The sequence below is a fragment of the Pseudophryne corroboree genome, chromosome 1 (genome assembly GCF_028390025.1).
Source record: "Pseudophryne corroboree isolate aPseCor3 chromosome 1, aPseCor3.hap2, whole genome shotgun sequence".
In the NCBI taxonomy this organism is placed as follows: Eukaryota; Metazoa; Chordata; class Amphibia; order Anura; family Myobatrachidae; genus Pseudophryne; species Pseudophryne corroboree.
Window position 1 is genome coordinate 700213147 of NC_086444.1, and position 17631 is coordinate 700230777.

General features: G+C 42.8%; 1 protein-coding gene across 1 annotated transcript in view; it reads right to left on the reverse strand.

Annotated features, from left to right (window-relative positions):
* Positions 1–16446, reverse strand: part of TBXA2R (thromboxane A2 receptor) — a 252123-nt gene extending 235677 nt beyond the window's left edge. The window contains exon 1 of the mRNA XM_063914831.1: positions 16266–16446. The gene's annotated coding sequence lies outside the window, so the exon portion shown is untranslated. The remainder of the gene's footprint in view (positions 1–16265) is intronic.
* Positions 16447–17631: the final 1185 nt, after the last annotated feature.

A 17631-nucleotide genomic window follows, 5' to 3' on the forward strand; every position in this document is an offset into this window, starting at 1 on the left:
CTGCTGCTAATATATAGACTGGTTGATAAAGAGATAGTATACTCGTAACTAGTATGTATGTATAAAGAAAGAAAAAAAAACCACGGTTAGGTGGTATATACAATTATGGACGGGCTGCCGAGTGCCGACACAGAGGTAGCCACAGCCGTGAACTACCGCACTGTACTGTGTCTGCTGCTAATATATAGACTGGTTGATAAAGAGATAGTATACTCGTAACTAGTATGTATGTATAAAGAAAGAAAAAAAAACCACGGTTAGGTGGTATATACAATTATGGACGGGCTGCCGAGTGCCGACACAGAGGTAGCCACAGCCGTGAACTACCGCACTGTACTGTGTCTGCTGCTAATATATAGACTGGTTGATAAAGAGATAGTATACTCGTAACTAGTATGTATGTATAAAGAAAAAAAAAAACCACGGTTAGGTGGTATATACAATTATGGACGGGCTGCCGAGTGCCGACACAGAGGTAGCCACAGCCGTGAACTACCGCACTGTACTGTGTCTGCTGCTAATATATAGACTGGTTGATAAAGAGATAGTATACTCGTAACTAGTATGTATGTATAAAGAAAGAAAAAAAAACCACGGTTAGGTGGTATATACAATTATGGACGGGCTGCCGAGTGCCGACACAGAGGTAGCCACAGCCGTGAACTACCGCACTGTACTGTGTCTGCTGCTAATATATAGACTGGTTGATAAAGAGATAGTATACTCGTAACTAGTATGTATGTATAAAGAAAGAAAAAAAAACCACGGTTAGGTGGTATATACAATTATGGACGGGCTGCCGAGTGCCGACACAGAGGTAGCCACAGCCGTGAACTACCGCACTGTACTGTGTCTGCTGCTAATATATAGACTGGTTGATAAAGAGATAGTATACTCGTAACTAGTATGTATGTATAAAGAAAGAAAAAAAAACCACGGTTAGGTGGTATATACAATTATGGACGGGCTGCCGAGTGCCGACACAGAGGTAGCCACAGCCGTGAACTACCGCACTGTACTGTGTCTGCTGCTAATATATAGACTGGTTGATAAAGAGATAGTATACTCGTAACTAGTATGTATGTATAAAGAAAGAAAAAAAAACCACGGTTAGGTGGTATATACAATTATGGACGGGCTGCCGAGTGCCGACACAGAGGTAGCCACAGCCGTGAACTACCGCACTGTACTGTGTCTGCTGCTAATATATAGACTGGTTGATAAAGAGATAGTATACTCGTAACTAGTATGTATGTATAAAGAAAGAAAAAAAAACCACGGTTAGGTGGTATATACAATTATGGACGGGCTGCCGAGTGCCGACACAGAGGTAGCCACAGCCGTGAACTACCGCACTGTACTGTGTCTGCTGCTAATATATAGACTGGTTGATAAAGAGATAGTATACTCGTAACTAGTATGTATGTATAAAGAAAGAAAAAAAAACCACGGTTAGGTGGTATATACAATTATGGACGGGCTGCCGAGTGCCGACACAGAGGTAGCCACAGCCGTGAACTACCGCTCTGTACTGTGTCTGCTGCTAATATAGACTGGTTGATAAAGAGATAGTATACTACTAATATTATATACTGGTGGTCAGGTCACTGGTCACTAGTCACACTGGCAGTGGCACTCCTGCAGCAAAAGTGTGCACTGTTTAATTTTAATATAATATTATGTACTCCTGGCTCCTGCTATAACCTATAACTGGCACTGCAGTAGTGCTCCCCAGTCTCCCCCACAATTATAAGCTGTGTGAGCTGAGCAGTCAGACAGATATATAATATATATAGATGATGCAGCACACTGGCCTGAGCCTGAGCAGTGCACACAGATATGGTATGTGACTGACTGAGTCACTGTGTGTATCGCTTTTTTCAGGCAGAGAACGGATATATTAAATAAACTGCACTGTGTGTCTGGTGGTCACTCACTATATAATATATTATGTACTCCTGGCTCCTGCTATAACCTATAACTGGCACTGCAGTAGTGCTCCCCAGTCTCCCCCACAATTATAAGCTGTGTGAGCTGAGCAGTCAGACAGATATATAATATTATATATAGATAATAGATGATGCAGCACACTGGCCTGAGCCTGAGCAGTGCACACAGATATGGTATGTGACTGAGTCACTGTGTGCTGTGTATCGCTTTTTTCAGGCAGAGAACGGATTATAAATAAAAGTGGTGGTCACTGGTCACTATCAGCAAAACTCTGCACTGTACACTACTGAGTACTCCTAATGCTCCCCAAAATTAGTAAATCAAGTGTCTAAACGGAGAGGACGCCAGCCACGTCCTCTCCCTATCAATCTCAATGCACGTGTGAAAATGGCGGCGACGCGCGGCTCCTTATATAGAATCCGAGTCTCGCGATAGAATCCGAGCCTCGCGAGAATCCGACAGCGTCATGATGACGTTCGGGCGCGCTCGGGTTAACCGAGCAAGGCGGGAAGATCCGAGTCGCTCGGACCCGTGAAAAAAAACATGAAGTTCTGGCGGGTTCGGATTCAGAGAAACCGAACCCGCTCATCTCTAAATTAGATTGGAATGTTTATGAAAGTTATGTGAGCTGTTACGGAATTTGATAAGCTTGCCTGAAGAGGTGGGTTTTCAGGAAACGCTTGAAGGTTTGGAGACTAGTGGCTTAATGTAATAGGTTCTGAGTTTGTAAAATGTGCAAGTTTACCACTAAACTCGCACATTTTTATAACTTGGATAATGTAATAGGTAGGGATGAGTGGGTTCGGTTCTCGGAGAACAGAACCCACCTGAACATTGCGATCCAAGTCGGAATCCAAGTCCGGCTCGGGACTTCCCGTCTTACTCGGATCCCAAAGCAAGGCTGAGCGCCATCTTCCCGCTGTCTGATTCTTGCAAGTTTTGGATTCTGTATAAGTCCCTGTGCATTGCGCCATCTCCACTCCGGCTGTGGAGAGTGTACTGGACGTACGTGTCCGTTTCCAGTACTGTGTTGTCTGGCGTGGGGCAGGTGCTCTGTCTGCTGTATCTGAAATGGGTGCTCTGTCTGCTGTATCTGAAAGGGGTGCTTTCTTTGCTGTATCTGAAAAAGGGGTGCTCTCTCTGCCTGCTGTATCTGAAAAAGGGGTGCACTGTCTGCTGTATCTGAAAGGGGTGCTCTCTCTGCTGTATCTGAAAAAGGGGTGCTCTCACTGCTGTATCTGAAAGGTGTGCTCTCTCTGTCTGCTGTATCTGAAAAAGGGGTGCTCTCTCTGCCTGCTGTATCTGAAAAAGGGGTGCACTGTCTGCTGTATCTGAAAGGGGTGATCTGTCCGTCCATCCAGGGGCTCCGCTACAGTGTAAAATTAAAATAATAAAAGCTAAACACAAAAAGCCTAAAATTATAATGATAAAAAATATATATTTGTTTGTTTGTCTTGTACCCCAGTGTAATAAACAATTTTTATTTTATTTTCATAAGTACTGTAAGACTGCCGGTCAGACCGCATTATATTATTTCCTACTCATACACAAATTGTGCAACGCTGTCGGTGAAGGGCAACCACTGTGTGTAATTATATATATTTCTGACTCATTTGTGCGACACTGTAACCGCCGGTGTGTGATATAAAAAATAATACATATTTTTTACTAATTTGTGCGACACTGTAACCGCAGTGTGTGATATAAAAAATAATATATATATATATATATATTTATTGATTTCAATTAATATTTTGTTCTGTGTCATCTCAGTATACATCCAGGGACTGCAGCTGCTCCGTCCATCTAGGGGTGTTCTGTCAGTCCACCCAAAATAAAAGATATCGGGCCTAATACAGATCTGATTGCAGCAGCAAATTTGTTAGCAGTTGGGCAAAACCACGTGCACTGTAGAGGGGCAGATATAACATGTGCAGAGAGAGATTTGGGTGGGGTGTGTTCAATCTGAAATCTAAATTGTAGTGTAATAATAAAGCAGCCAGTATTTACCCTACACAGAAACAAAAAAGGTTGAACTCGATGGCCAAATTGTCATTTTTCAACCTCAAAAACTATGTTACTATATAAAATAACCACCCAAATTTAACTCTCTCTGCAAATGTTATATCTGCCACACCTGCAGTGCACATGGGCCCTCATTCCGAGTTGTTCGCTCGGTATTTTTCATCGCATCGCAGTGAAAATCCGCTTAGTACGCATGCGCAATGTTCGCACTGCGACTGCGCCAAGTAACTTTACTATGAAGAAAGTAATTTTACTCACGGCTTTTTCTTCGCTCCGGCGATCGTAATGTGATTGACAGGAAATGGGTGTTACTGGGCGGAAACACGGCGTTTCAGGGGCGTGTGGCTGAAAACGCTACCGTTTCCGGAAAAAACGCAGGAGTGGCCGGAGAAACGGTGGGAGTGCCTGGGCGAACGCTGGGTGTGTTTGTGATGTCAACCAGGAACGACAAGCACTGAACTGATCGCACAGGCAGAGTAAGTCTGGAGCTACTCTGAAACTGCTAAGTAGTTAGTAATCGCAATATTGCGCATACATCGGTCGCAATTTTAAGAAGCTAAGATTCACTCCCAGTAGGCGGCGGCTTAGCGTGTGTAACTCTGCTAAATTCGCCTTGCGACCGATCAACTCGGAATGAGGGCCATGGTTTGTTCAACTGCTAAAAAATTTGCTGCTGCGATCAAATCTGAATTACCACCATCTTTTTAAAAATATTTTCTGCTGTACCCTCCAAGTATACATCCAGGTGTGCTCCGTCCATTTCAGGGTGTCCATAGCTCATATTCTTATGTTATAACTCATTGTCCTATTTTCATAATTCTTCTTATCACCACATTGTAATTAATTCAAATTAATATTATTCATAATAATTCTAAATTACCTAAATTTAAATTAAATTGATACAAATAAACTATTCACACTTGTATAGCGAACCTTCTGCATATCAAAAATATCTTTGAGGAACAGAAGAACTTGATCCAAAATAAATTAAAATAATGATTACAGCATTTAAAATATTGATTTTATTATTATTCTTTGCCTTTATCTTTTTGTGAACTGAAATCTTGAGCCTTGCCTAATGCGTCATTTTTTAAAATACATTCTGTCTTTTATATTTTGTGCTGTATCCTCCCAGTATACATCCAGGCATGCTCCATCCATTTCAGGGTGCTGTGTCTGTAGCTCATATTCTTATGTTTTAACTTACTGTCCTATTTTCATAATTCTTATCACCACATTGTGATTAATTCAAATTAATATTATTAATAATAATTATAAATGAAATACATTTAAATTAAATTAATATAACTATCTTTCTGCATGTCAAAGATATCTTTGAGGAACAGAAGAACTTAATCTTAATCCTAATTTGAAAATAATTTTTAACAGATTAGAGAAGCTTCTCCATGTCAAAGATATCTTTGAGGAACAGAAGAACTTGATACTAATTCTAAAATAATTGTAACAGATGATTACAGCATTTAAAAATACATTGTTAACTGCCACGTGTTGCTGCCCACTGTTGTCGCTTAGCTTAGTCATCCAGCTACCTCAGTGCAACCTTTTGACCTAAACTGGATAAAAACAATATTTTGAGCTTTGAGATGTTTAGAATAGACTGGAAATAAGTGGAAATTAAGGATACTGAGGTTAATAATACTGTTGGAACAAAAACACCCCAAAATTCTGTTATTTTAGCTATTTTTATGATTATTTTTTTTTAAACTCAGATCCAAAACCAAAACTCACAAGGGCAGTTTTGGCAAAACCAATACAGATCCAAAACATGAAGGAGATCCTGATCCAAAACCAAAACACAAAACCTGAAAAATGGGCTGGCGCATATCCCTAATAATAGGATGCAGGAACATGCAAGCTCGCATGTTTCCTGCAATACCGCACCTCACATTGGCCAAACTCGCATCCAGATGTTTTTCTATGGAAAACATACAACTCGGCCAATGTAATAGGAAACATATAACTTGGCCAATGTACTGTATTAGAAAACAAACAACTTGGCCAATGTAATAGGGTGCGAGTTTTAAACTCGTACCCAAAACCTTACCAAAAACTTGCCTGTAAATAGACCAACTTTTTATAGGCAAGTTTCACAGAATCATGCTCAGATCAATGAGATCTGTGCATGCTTCTGTCTGTAAAAGTTACAGCCAAAGAATAACCAATCCTGGGCTCATTGAGCCGGTAGTGGTTCAAAACACATAGTGGAAAGATTGTGTAGAGTTCCCCTGTACTTTAAGAACCAGCACTGGGCTTTTTGACCTGTCCTGGTTTCAAAAAAAGGTGGGAGAAAAGATGTAGGGGTCCCCTGTATTTTTTAACCAGCCCCAGACTCCACTAGCAAGGGAGCTAATGCAGGAAGGACTACAGGTATTAGCAAGCCTCCTCCGCAAGTACCAGTATGCGCGGCATTAAGAGCCCACTGGTTCCTATAGTCCCCTTGTAAAAGAAATATAAAAAAACCCACAAGACACGCACACCATGATAGTACATCTTTAATAAACACCCTTACACACTCACACATACCTACACTCCCTGTAGCCATTCTGTCCTTTTGTTCATTAGCATCCCTTTAATTGTAAAATTAAAATCTATGCTCACCTATTCCTAGTGTAGATCACATCCTCTTCATTCCAAGTAGGCATCCCAGGGGTAAAAAACTAACAAACCGGAGACCCGAGCCAAGACAGACATGAGTAAGTGTATATGTTTAAACACACACTTTGTCTATGCAATTGACCAGGACTCGTGTGAGTCCTGACATTATAAGAGCTGCCAGCCAATCAGTAGGCACCTCCATAGGAGCAGCACCACTTTATTGGGGGTCCCCAATCCTCCATGAAACCCTGGCCAGGGCTGACTAGTTAGGGGGGGGGGGGGGTTAATGCTATGACCATCAGGACCAATATAAGCATGTCCCATGGCTGTGGCATTACCTCCCTAGGCTAGTGGAGCCCAATGCTGGTTTAAAAAATACAGGGGACCCCTATGTCTGAAAGAGCAATTAGATAGGTAGGATGAAAACCAAGAAAAAGCTGTGTCCTGAAGACGTAGGGATTGTAGTGTTTGTATGAGAGTGGTTAACAGTGTCAACAGCAGCAGCAGAGAGATCAAGAAAAATAAGAAGTGGCTAAGTCCTTTAGACTTAGTGGTGACCAGATCATTCACTACTTTAGTTTCTGTTGAGTGTTTTGAATGAAAACCTGAGTGAAATGGGTCCAATAAGTTGTGCCAGTTAAGAAAGCGTGTGAGGCGAGTGTAGGCAAGTCTCTCAAGTACGTTTTAAAGGGAAAGGAAAGAAATTGGACTTGGGGTGGCGCACTTAAAGCTAATTAATCACACAATTAAAATATAACTTTTATTTCCATCTTAATAAAAGAGCCAAAAACTGTGAAAATTTTAAAATCAATAGAGACAGGTGTGGGACACAGTGCAACATATAATGTTAAAAAAAACACACTCTTTTGATCCACTGTGCTGTGCAATGTCTTATATGTGTAGTAAGATTATCTCAGGTTCTGTGACCTTAATAAGGATTAATTGGTGCTGTCAGAATATGATCTCAATATTTAGTCTGGGCTTATTGGGTGCAAACTTGCTTGGAATACACACAGGTATGATGTTAATTGTTAAATTTGTATTCAATGGATTCCCTGTGACTGGTCAGCTGGTGTTTTCAATTTCTACTATCAATACCACTAAATTAACATGTACATATAGCATGCAACGCTCGAAAATAGATACTTTATGCCAATATGCATATCAGAACATATTATATTAGGAGCATCCAGGGGTTAAAGTGAGCCGGAACGGGGCGGAACTGCGTTCCGTCAGTTCCACCAGGAGACGGAACGCAGTTCCGCCTCCCCCGGCTCACCTAACCCGATGTCCCGGGCGGCGCTGCAGGGAGATGCCGGGCGCCCGCTGAGATCGCGTTACCAGCGGGCGCCCATCTCCCTCTCCGCAGCGGCAGCCGGAGCTCAGTACTGAGCTCCGGCTTCCGGCTCTGTCAGTGCGCGCTATGGGAGAGACGTCATGACGTCTCTCCCATAGTGCCGAGGAGCGGGCGGCGAGAGAGGACTGCGGCGGGAGCGTGGCTTGGTAAGTATGGTGCTCCCCCCCCCTCCCTCCTATATGTGTACCACTAGCGGTGTTTCTACTGGGGGCTAGTTACTGGGGGGCTTTTACTACTGGGGGGCTTTACTACTGGGGCAAACTACAGAGGGGCAAAACTACCGGGGGGCTTTACTACTGGGGCAAACTACAGAGGGGCAAACTACTGGGGGGCTTTACTACTGGGGCAAACTACAGAGGGGCAAACTACTGGGGGGCTTTAGTACTGGGGGCAAACTACTGGGGGGCTTTACTGCTGGGGCAAACTACAAGGGGCAAACTACTGGGAGCATTACTACAAGGGGGCAAGCTACAAAGGGGCAAACTACTGGCAGCATTACTACTGGGGGCTAAACTACAAGGGGGCATAATTACAGGAGCTAAACTACTGGGGGTATAACTACAAGGGGGCAAACTACTGGGGACATTACTAACTTTGGCAAACTACATGGGGGCTAAACTACAGGGGCTAAACAACTGGGGGCACAACTGCAGGGGGCATTACCACTGGGGGATAAACTACATGGGGCAAACTACATGAGGGCAAAACTACTGGGGGCATTACCACTCAGAGGCTAAACTAAAGGGGGGGGGAGTAAATTGCTGGGGTCATAACTGCAGGGGCATTACCAGTATGGGCATGACTACTGGGGCTAAACGACTAGGGGCAATACTACACAGGGGCATAACCATTAAGGGCATTACTGATGGGGTGCACAGCTAATGAGGGCATTGTAAAGGGGGCACTTCATAAGGGGCACTACTGTTGGGGGCATTGCATAAGGGGCACTACTACTGTGGGCATTGTATAAGGGGTGCTACTGCTGGGGGCATTACTGTGTGGGCCGACAAAGAAGCTGCGTTCCCGGTCCGCCCTCCGTCGCTCCACCCCTACCATCGCCGCCGCACTGGAAGCCCAGGTTCCAGACTCCCAGCTGCAGCGGATCTGGGACCAGGCCGGCTTTATTATCCCTGCCGCTGCATCGAGCTCCTGTGACCGCGGCGCTACTAGTTCAAATCTGTCGCTGATTGGCTGCCGGTCCGCAGCAGTTTTGAAATATTAGCGCCGTGGTCACAGGAGCTCGATGCGGCGGCAGGGATAATAAAGCCAGCCTGGTTCCAGATCCACTGCAGCCGCCCTCAGCCTCTTCTGCCGCCCCGCCCTCGGACCTCTGCGCACCCACAGCCTCCTCCTCCGCACTATCTCCGAGGCCCACAGCCTCCTCCACGTCACGCCTACCACAGCCTACTCATCCACAGCACCGCAGACCACCGCCGCTGCTAAACAGGTAATCTAACCTGCTGCCTTTCTCTCTCCCTAGTCCCTACTGTATTCCCTTGCTGTCACTTTCCATGTCCCTGCTGTCACTTTCCATGTCCCTGCTGTCACTCTCCCTGTCACTCTGTCACTCTATAATGTGAATTTCGGCTCATACCGTGTGCTATAATGTGAATTTCGGCTCATACCGTGTGCTATAATGTGAATTTCGGCTCATACCATGTGCTATAATGTGAATTTCGGCTCATACTGTGTGGTGTAATGTGAATTTCGGCTCATACCGTGTGCTATAATGTGAATTTCGGCTCATACTGTGTGGTGTAATGTGAGTTTGGCTCATACTGTGTGGTGTAATGTGAATTTGGCTCATACTGTGTGGTGTAATATGAATGTGGCTCATACTGTGTGGTATAATAATAATAATAATTTTATTTATATAGCGCTCTTTCTCCCATAGGACTCAAGGCGCTTAACAGATACATAGCATAATATAGTACAGAAAATAATGAAGTACATTTTCATAAAATACAGAAGCATGAAGATACTAAAAGGGACAATTATGGGAATGCTTGAGTAAACAGAAAAGTCTTGAGTCTACTTTTGAAGGATTCTATAGTTGGGGCCTCTCGCACTGTGCGGGGAAGTGAGTTCCATAGAGTCGGAGCCGCATGACTAAAAGCTCGACCCCCAGATGAATTACGGTAGATTCTAGGTACTGCTAAAAGTCCTTCATCTACAGATCGCAGTAATCGAGTGGGGCAGTATGGGGTCAGAAGCTGTTTGAGGTACCTTGGGCCTTGGTCATGTAATGCTTTGAAACTCAGTAAGCCAATCTTGTGAATGTGAATTTCGGCTCATACTGTGAGGTATAATGTGAAAGGGGTCCTACTATTGTGGTGCATAATGTGTATAAGGGGTATATGGTGTGGTAAAGTACACTGAAGGGCACGCCCCCTTTTGCATGGCCACGCCCCCTTGTCAGGAGTGCGCGCGCCTTCAGCGCGCACATAATTGCACCCTTCACTTTTCCATACCCCCACTTCAAAATTTCCACTTGGGTACTACTACTGTGGGCATTATTACTATTGTGTGACCACGCCCCTTTCTTTTTGAGGCCACACCCCCTTTTGCTGCGCGCGCCTACGGCGCGCGCAATACCTTTATTACATGGGCACCGTGGGGAGGGGGGTGAGTTCCACCACCTCTCTAGGACCACTTTAAGCACTGGGAGCATCTATACATATAAATTATTGGTCCGCGTTCTCAGTCTGTGCTGTCAACACACTCACAATCTGCCCCTATAAATAGTAATAACTTGATTTGGGTTCAAATGAGAAAGTGCCAGAGGATTTAGGTAGGGAATTGGGTATGTCACTGACTGAATATCCATTCTGCTCTTCCTATTGCCCACTCTCCTATCCATACTGTAAAGACGGAGCTATCTGTGCATAAGCAACATCATTCATCCAAATGAGAAACTAGGCAAAATGCATGATGAGATTGTTTGATCCAACATACACATAACCACAAACTGCTTGTCTGACATCTTGCTCAGGGAGTGAGATAATCGGGGGATTTGCAATAGGCCACACACCAGCGGCGGCTCCTACCTGACGGTGGTAGGGGTCTGCCGCTACCCGTGCCTGCCCGGAGAGGAAAGGAGACAGTCAACCCATCAGCCAAGTCCTGGAACCTGCACAATAAATCCAGCAGGCGCTAGGACCAGCACATGTGCACCAGCGGCATTCAGACTGTGCATGTACAACCCTGCGGCTTCTGTGGACTGCATCGGTTTTAGCCCATAGAAGCCAACTAGGGCTGGCAAGGCAGGGAGTGGCTTTCTACAGGAAGCCAGCTGTCTTCTAATCGCAGACTGGTCTGGCAGTCCCAGAGGGAGGAAACACATCCCTATGGGACTGCCTGTAGTATCTTCAACTGACAGATAGGACTTCCAATAGGAAGTTGCTGGCAGTCACGTACTGTAGCTGGCTTTACTGACACTGAGCTAGGTGGCATATTTTACCTGGGGGGGCTGAACTCCTGAAGCCCATAGATAAAATCTGCCACTGCCACACACGCATAATTATGTTAGTGTCAGTGAGCTATGTCTCTTTCTCAGACGCACTATTTCTCATGTACTGTTGGCCGCACTGGGAGTCCCGGTACCGCCACTGCAGTCAAAGTCACAAGTTTTACATAAGTACAGCATCTCATTGCAGTGAGTAAAATGTAAAATCATTAAACATATGTTTATGTCAATATATTTTTATTAGTTTTGCTATAGGATTTACTCAGCACCCTTACCTAATTGCTGGGAGGCTGAGAAAAACAATTATGGCTCTCTGTTCGAAGTAATTTGTCTTAAATTATATGGTATTCCAAGAAAAAAACTACATGACAATGATCTACAGAATCATCATCGCCAGAATTATGTTATTGGACATTTTTGGCTACCAATACTATTAGCTTCTTTTCATCAATGAAAACTTTGTTGTATCTGCAATAGTGATACCACCAACCAAAAAATGTATTGCTCTGTGACCAATTGCTGCTGTTGCTGATTCATTTGAGTTTGCATCAATATCAACTGGAACGCTAAATTAGGGCATTGTATCATTCTGATCTACTGTTCCTGCTACAATACATTTATCTTCTGTCCAATGCTTAATTCAACACATTCCACACAACATGTGTGACTCATTTCAGCATGACTGTGCTAATTCTCATTAACATCATCAAGTTTAGATGAATGTCTGCGATGATGGCTCAAAGTACCAACACGGAAGCTGCATCAATTGAAGTATTCTAATTTACATTTTCTGCAATGTCTTTCCTTAACAGCAATATGCAGGTGTGCAATATTTTCTTTTTTCTATAAGTTATTATCAGTATAGCAAGCATAAGGATAGATCTGGAAATATGCTATATCAATATACAATAAATCAATGTACAATGAGATCTTATTTTGCCCAATTAGAAATAACTACAACTAAAAATAATAATAATAGTAATCATGATACAAATGTTGCAGAACATAGCAATTCCTACAGTGATCAACAGATGTGTTTGCTAGTAGGCAATAGGCAAAAATGAATAACCAGTATAACAATTCCTGTTTATAATTAGGTCATGCTTTGAAAACTATGCAATAGGTCAATAGTTGAAGAGGTCACCTGCTGTACTATGGTATGTGACCTTCAACATTTTGAACAAAGTGTAAACTAGACCCATTCCACAGAAGGGACTGACGGGTGTAACACCATAATCAAATCCATTAGCTGAAAACACATATACCAGTAGATCTATTGGAGCTAGTAACAAGTGCCACAAGATTGTGTTTTACGACAGTCAATGGGGAGAATCCAATTAGTTGTGTACATTACACTACTGCCAATGTCACAGATTTTTATTTGCATCCCTACGGGGCCTGAAAAAAATGTGCTAGTCCAGCAATACAAGCGTGCAAAAATGTGCAATTCTGGCACTAGAAGGGGCCGCAAGGGGAGTGAGTTTGGGTGTCATTGCTGGCGCTTAAGTACTTTCGCAACAACAACTCGCATCCCCTGCAAGCTGTTCGCGGCTAATCAGATTCCCCCAGTGTGTTTAAACAAATACACAAGTTGAGATCACAATGAATTGCCTACAGTATGTATCTCTGTGCCTAGATAGCTAATTGTACCATTTATAAGGTTATACACAGTTGTGGCTGATTGGCCTTATTGTCCAGTGATGTTATTTATTTGCTGGATTTCTGTGAAAGAGCATCAGATTTACTCATTTTTTCCAGAAAGGAAATAAGGAACAATTTCATAATTTTCTGAATATTTTCTCCAATCTCCAGCAATTGTCTAATTTAGAATTATCCTTAAAATGGTACACCTGACCTTAATTCCTAATATTTTTTTAGTCATTTATATCAGCGTTCATTAATTAAAAGGTTGACAAAAAGGCATTGAACCATGTGCAGACAAAGACACAGGTTACAATCTGGTGTAGTGTCACAGGATATTTGAACTACAGTATTAAGGGATATTCAGATGATAACACTTCACTGTTTGCTGTCTTCACCAATTGTCTTAATGGAAGTTCCAGATGTTTCCCAATATGCAGTATAAATTCAGCAGATTGCTGTGTATGCATATATGACCACACTTAGGTACTGATTCAGAGATGTAAGCTAATGCCACAGCTTGTCTGTAAGAAAATATGCAAATGCATTTTTTCGGACTCTCTCAATAAATGCTCAGTTGCCACCCACAAATGGCCTCCTCCTGTTTTTCACTTTGCGACGACTGTGCGAATGGATTTTTCGTACCATCCCGTCGCTGACCAGCGATGGCCATTGTTGCGGTGCATATGCATGCGCAGTTAGAACCTGATCGCCCGCCATGCAAAAACGCACAGCAGCGATCAGATCTGAATCACTCCCATTGTCCACAACATTTGTACTTTGCTGCAATCACTCCTATAAAGTTGTTTTTTTTTAATAAAACACTGAATGAATCATGTGCATTCCATCTGCCTCTTAAACTGTAACACTGTTATACATTCTGTTCTTTAGAGATGTCAGTTAAGGGAAGGCGCAAAAGATTTCTGCAAACACATTTACTTCTGCCTGCATCTCACCTAAGCACACAGGCATACACATGCACAGGTATGATGTGGTGGACATTATACTTCCCTCTCCATGAAAAGGGTACAGAGAGCAGATACTGTATTCCCTCCTTTCTCCTTCATACCTCCCAACATGACCCTCTCCAGGAGGGACACAATGCTCTGCTTCTGGACTTCCCTCTTACTTTATGATTCCGGCACCTGTTTTGAACAGGATAATGGATGAGAAAGGTGTTTCAGCACAGGTGAAAACTATCATGAATAAAGAGGGAAGTCCAGGAGCAGAGCATTCTGTCCCTACTGGAGAGGGTCATGTTGGGAGGTATGCTCCTATAATATCTCAGCATCACTATTTTATTTTATCTCTCATTGTTTTACTTTTAACATGCCTCCCAACATGACCCTCTCCAGGAGGGACAGAATGCTCTGCTCCTGGACTTCCCTCTTTATTCATGATAGTTATCACCTGTGCTGAAACAGCTTTCTCATCCATTATCCTGTTCAAAACAGGTGATAGCAATCATACATTAAGAGAAAAGTCCAGAAGCAGAGCATTGCGTCCACCCTGGAGAGGGACATGTTGGGAGGTATGCTTTCATTACAATTGTGGACTTATTCTGCTCCTTTTCTTTTATGTAGGCTTACCAATACCATACCATTCCTTTAAACTGGAACACACATGGATTACACAGGTTCTGTGCCTGATTAAAACCAGGTGAAATGCAGGCTTGTAGTCAGCCAGCATAGAACCTAGTCCTATGTAATTCATTAGTGTCCCAGTTTAAAGGGATAGTATGGTAAGCCTACTTTTATGCACTGTTGCTCCTTTTTGTTCAATTATTATGTGATAGTATCTTATATCATGATATGTATTTACATTTGTCATATGCGAAAATACATTAACACTCTATGTCAGAAATATATACTGTAGCTATTACTTGTATCTTATAAACCCAAATGTTTCTTACAATGCTATTTTACCCTATTATTTTACCAATATATTTTCCTAATTGACTTTACAAAAATGAAAGATATATTTGTGTTACTTTATGTTTGTATACAAGGAAAGAAAAAAAAAAATGAGATTACATTTTCTATCAGCACACAGTATGTAACCTGCATCCATACAAGTAAAAATGATGGTGTAATATTTTTTAAACTTAGAAAAAGTTTGAGCAAAGTCTAATGTTTCTAAGTTTCCATCTACTGGGCCAGGTGTCATAATTACAGACCCTATGAACTATTAAGGAAATTCTCACCATGACCTCACCGTTGAAGCTACTTGAGAGTCCAAATTCATAAATCCTGTATTATGTCGGGCATACACTACAGTGAATGGTAACGATATGTTGTCAGCATGTCAGATAATTACTCTGTCAGTCTGACAATTTAATATTATAATAATAATAATAATAATAATATTTATATAGCGCTCTTTTTTAAATATGACTCATGACGCTTAAGGTGTATGTTCCGCATTAGATCACCCATGTAGCGTATAAATATGATTCCCATTATATTTAGGACAACCCTGTGGTTAATTGAAAATACAGCTATGTAGAAGTGTTTCATTTATTATCCACACATAACATCATGTATTATAATCAGGGTAAATTACATAGAAATAAAATAAAGAGGCAGTGCAATTCATAATTTGTAGTGCAATGTTGTCAGTTAGGATAAATATTAATTTTACTGTATTCTTGGTGTAATTAATTACAGTCATCTCTTTAAATTTAATCTGGCTTGTTAGGGATCACACTAACATTTTTATTGTAGTTTGTTCTATAATACAGTATAACCAGACATTTCCATTCATTTTTATTAATTTCTACTGTCTAAGTATATTATAATGTGCCTGATTTCGAATTCTAAGATATTTGTCTTAAACAATTTATAAGAAGTGTTGTCTGAGCCCCTTATCTCCACGTGAAAGTATTAGTCTTACAGTATGTACAGTACATAACATTGGCTGACACATGTAGTATCAAAGTTTCTTATTGCTTTATAAACAAAAGTAAAAACGTTAACCGAATCAAACTGACACATTTTGGGTTTTGATAAAAGACTACACAAATTGCATGTCCAGCTACAGTACTGTATATCATCATTCAGTTCCTGCTGCAGAGCTTTGGCATTCTATTCATGAGTCTGAAATGTAATGCAGCTAAATCCACAGTCTAGCATCTCTTCCCTTCATGCTTAAAACGGCTTCTTTTAAAACCCTTAGTAAATCCCTAAAAAAACAAAAGAACATTGTACTTGCCATAGCTGCTTAAGTGCTGCAGTCTTTTCAGAACTGAGGGAGTTTCCTCAGTGTGAAGTCTTGACTAGTAGACAGAACAGCTGGCAGAGTGCTCTGTGTGCTCCTGCTAGTGGTATCCGTGTGTGTGTTGCTGTGCTCACTGAAGGAAAGAGTGCAGAGTCTGTTTCTTTCTTTCCCCTTTTTTCAGTTCACTGGTATGAGACACCAAAACATGTTGCAAAACAGCCATATGTAACCTACCAATTACATCTAATGTATTCCAGAGAAGAGCTTGACTTATGCAGAGGAATTAATACACCGTGGAGCAGGGCCGTTTCTAGACAATTTGGCTCCCAGTGCGAGATTTCAAAATGCGCCCCCCCCCCCCATATAGCCGTAAAAAGAAAAAGCATGCGCGCGCCGAAGACGCGCGCGCTCCCGACAAGGTGTGTGGCCTGATTAAAATGGGTGTGGTCTCATTAAAGTGGGCGCAGCCTCGTCTGATATCATCACACCCACCACAGGGGAAAAAAAATTAAAATAAAAAAAGTCCCCTTTTTACACATTACAGCAGGCAAGTGTCCCCATATTACACAGCGCGACAGGCAGGTGTCCCCATTTTACACAGCGCGGCAGGCAGGTGTCCCCATTTTACAAAGTGCGGTAGGCAGGTATCCCCATTTTACACAGTACGGTAGGCAGGTATCCCCATTTTACACAGTGCGGCAGGTAGATATCACCATTTTACACAGTACGCAGGCAGGTGCCCCCATTTTACACAGTGCGGCAGGCAGGTATCCCCATTTTACACAGTGCGGCAGGCAGGTGTCCCCATTTTACACAGTCCGGCAGGCAGGTGTCCCCATTTTACACAGTCCGGCAGGCAGGTGTCCCCATTTTACACAGTGCGGCAGGCAGGTGTTCCCATTTTACACAGTGCGGAAGGCAGGTGTCCCCATTTTACACAGTGCGGCAGGCAACCCCATAGGCAGGTGTCCCCATTTTATACAGTGCGGCAGGCAACCCCATAGGCAGGTGTCCCCATTTTATACAGTGCGGCAGGCAACCCCATAGGCAGGTGTCCCCATTTTATACAGTGCGGCAGGCAACCCCATAGGCTGGTGTCCCCATTTTATACAGTGCGGCAGGCAACCCCATAGGCAGGTGTCCCCATTTTATACAGTGCGGCAGGCAACCCCATAGGCAGGTGTCCCCATTTTATACAGTGCGGCAGGCATCCCCATAGGCAGGTGTCCCCATTTTATACAGTGCGGCTGGCAACCCCATATGCAGGTGTCCCCATTTTTACAGTGCAGCAGGCAACCCCATATGCATGTGTCCCCATTTTATACAGTGCGGCAGGCAACCCCATAGGCAGGTGTCCCCA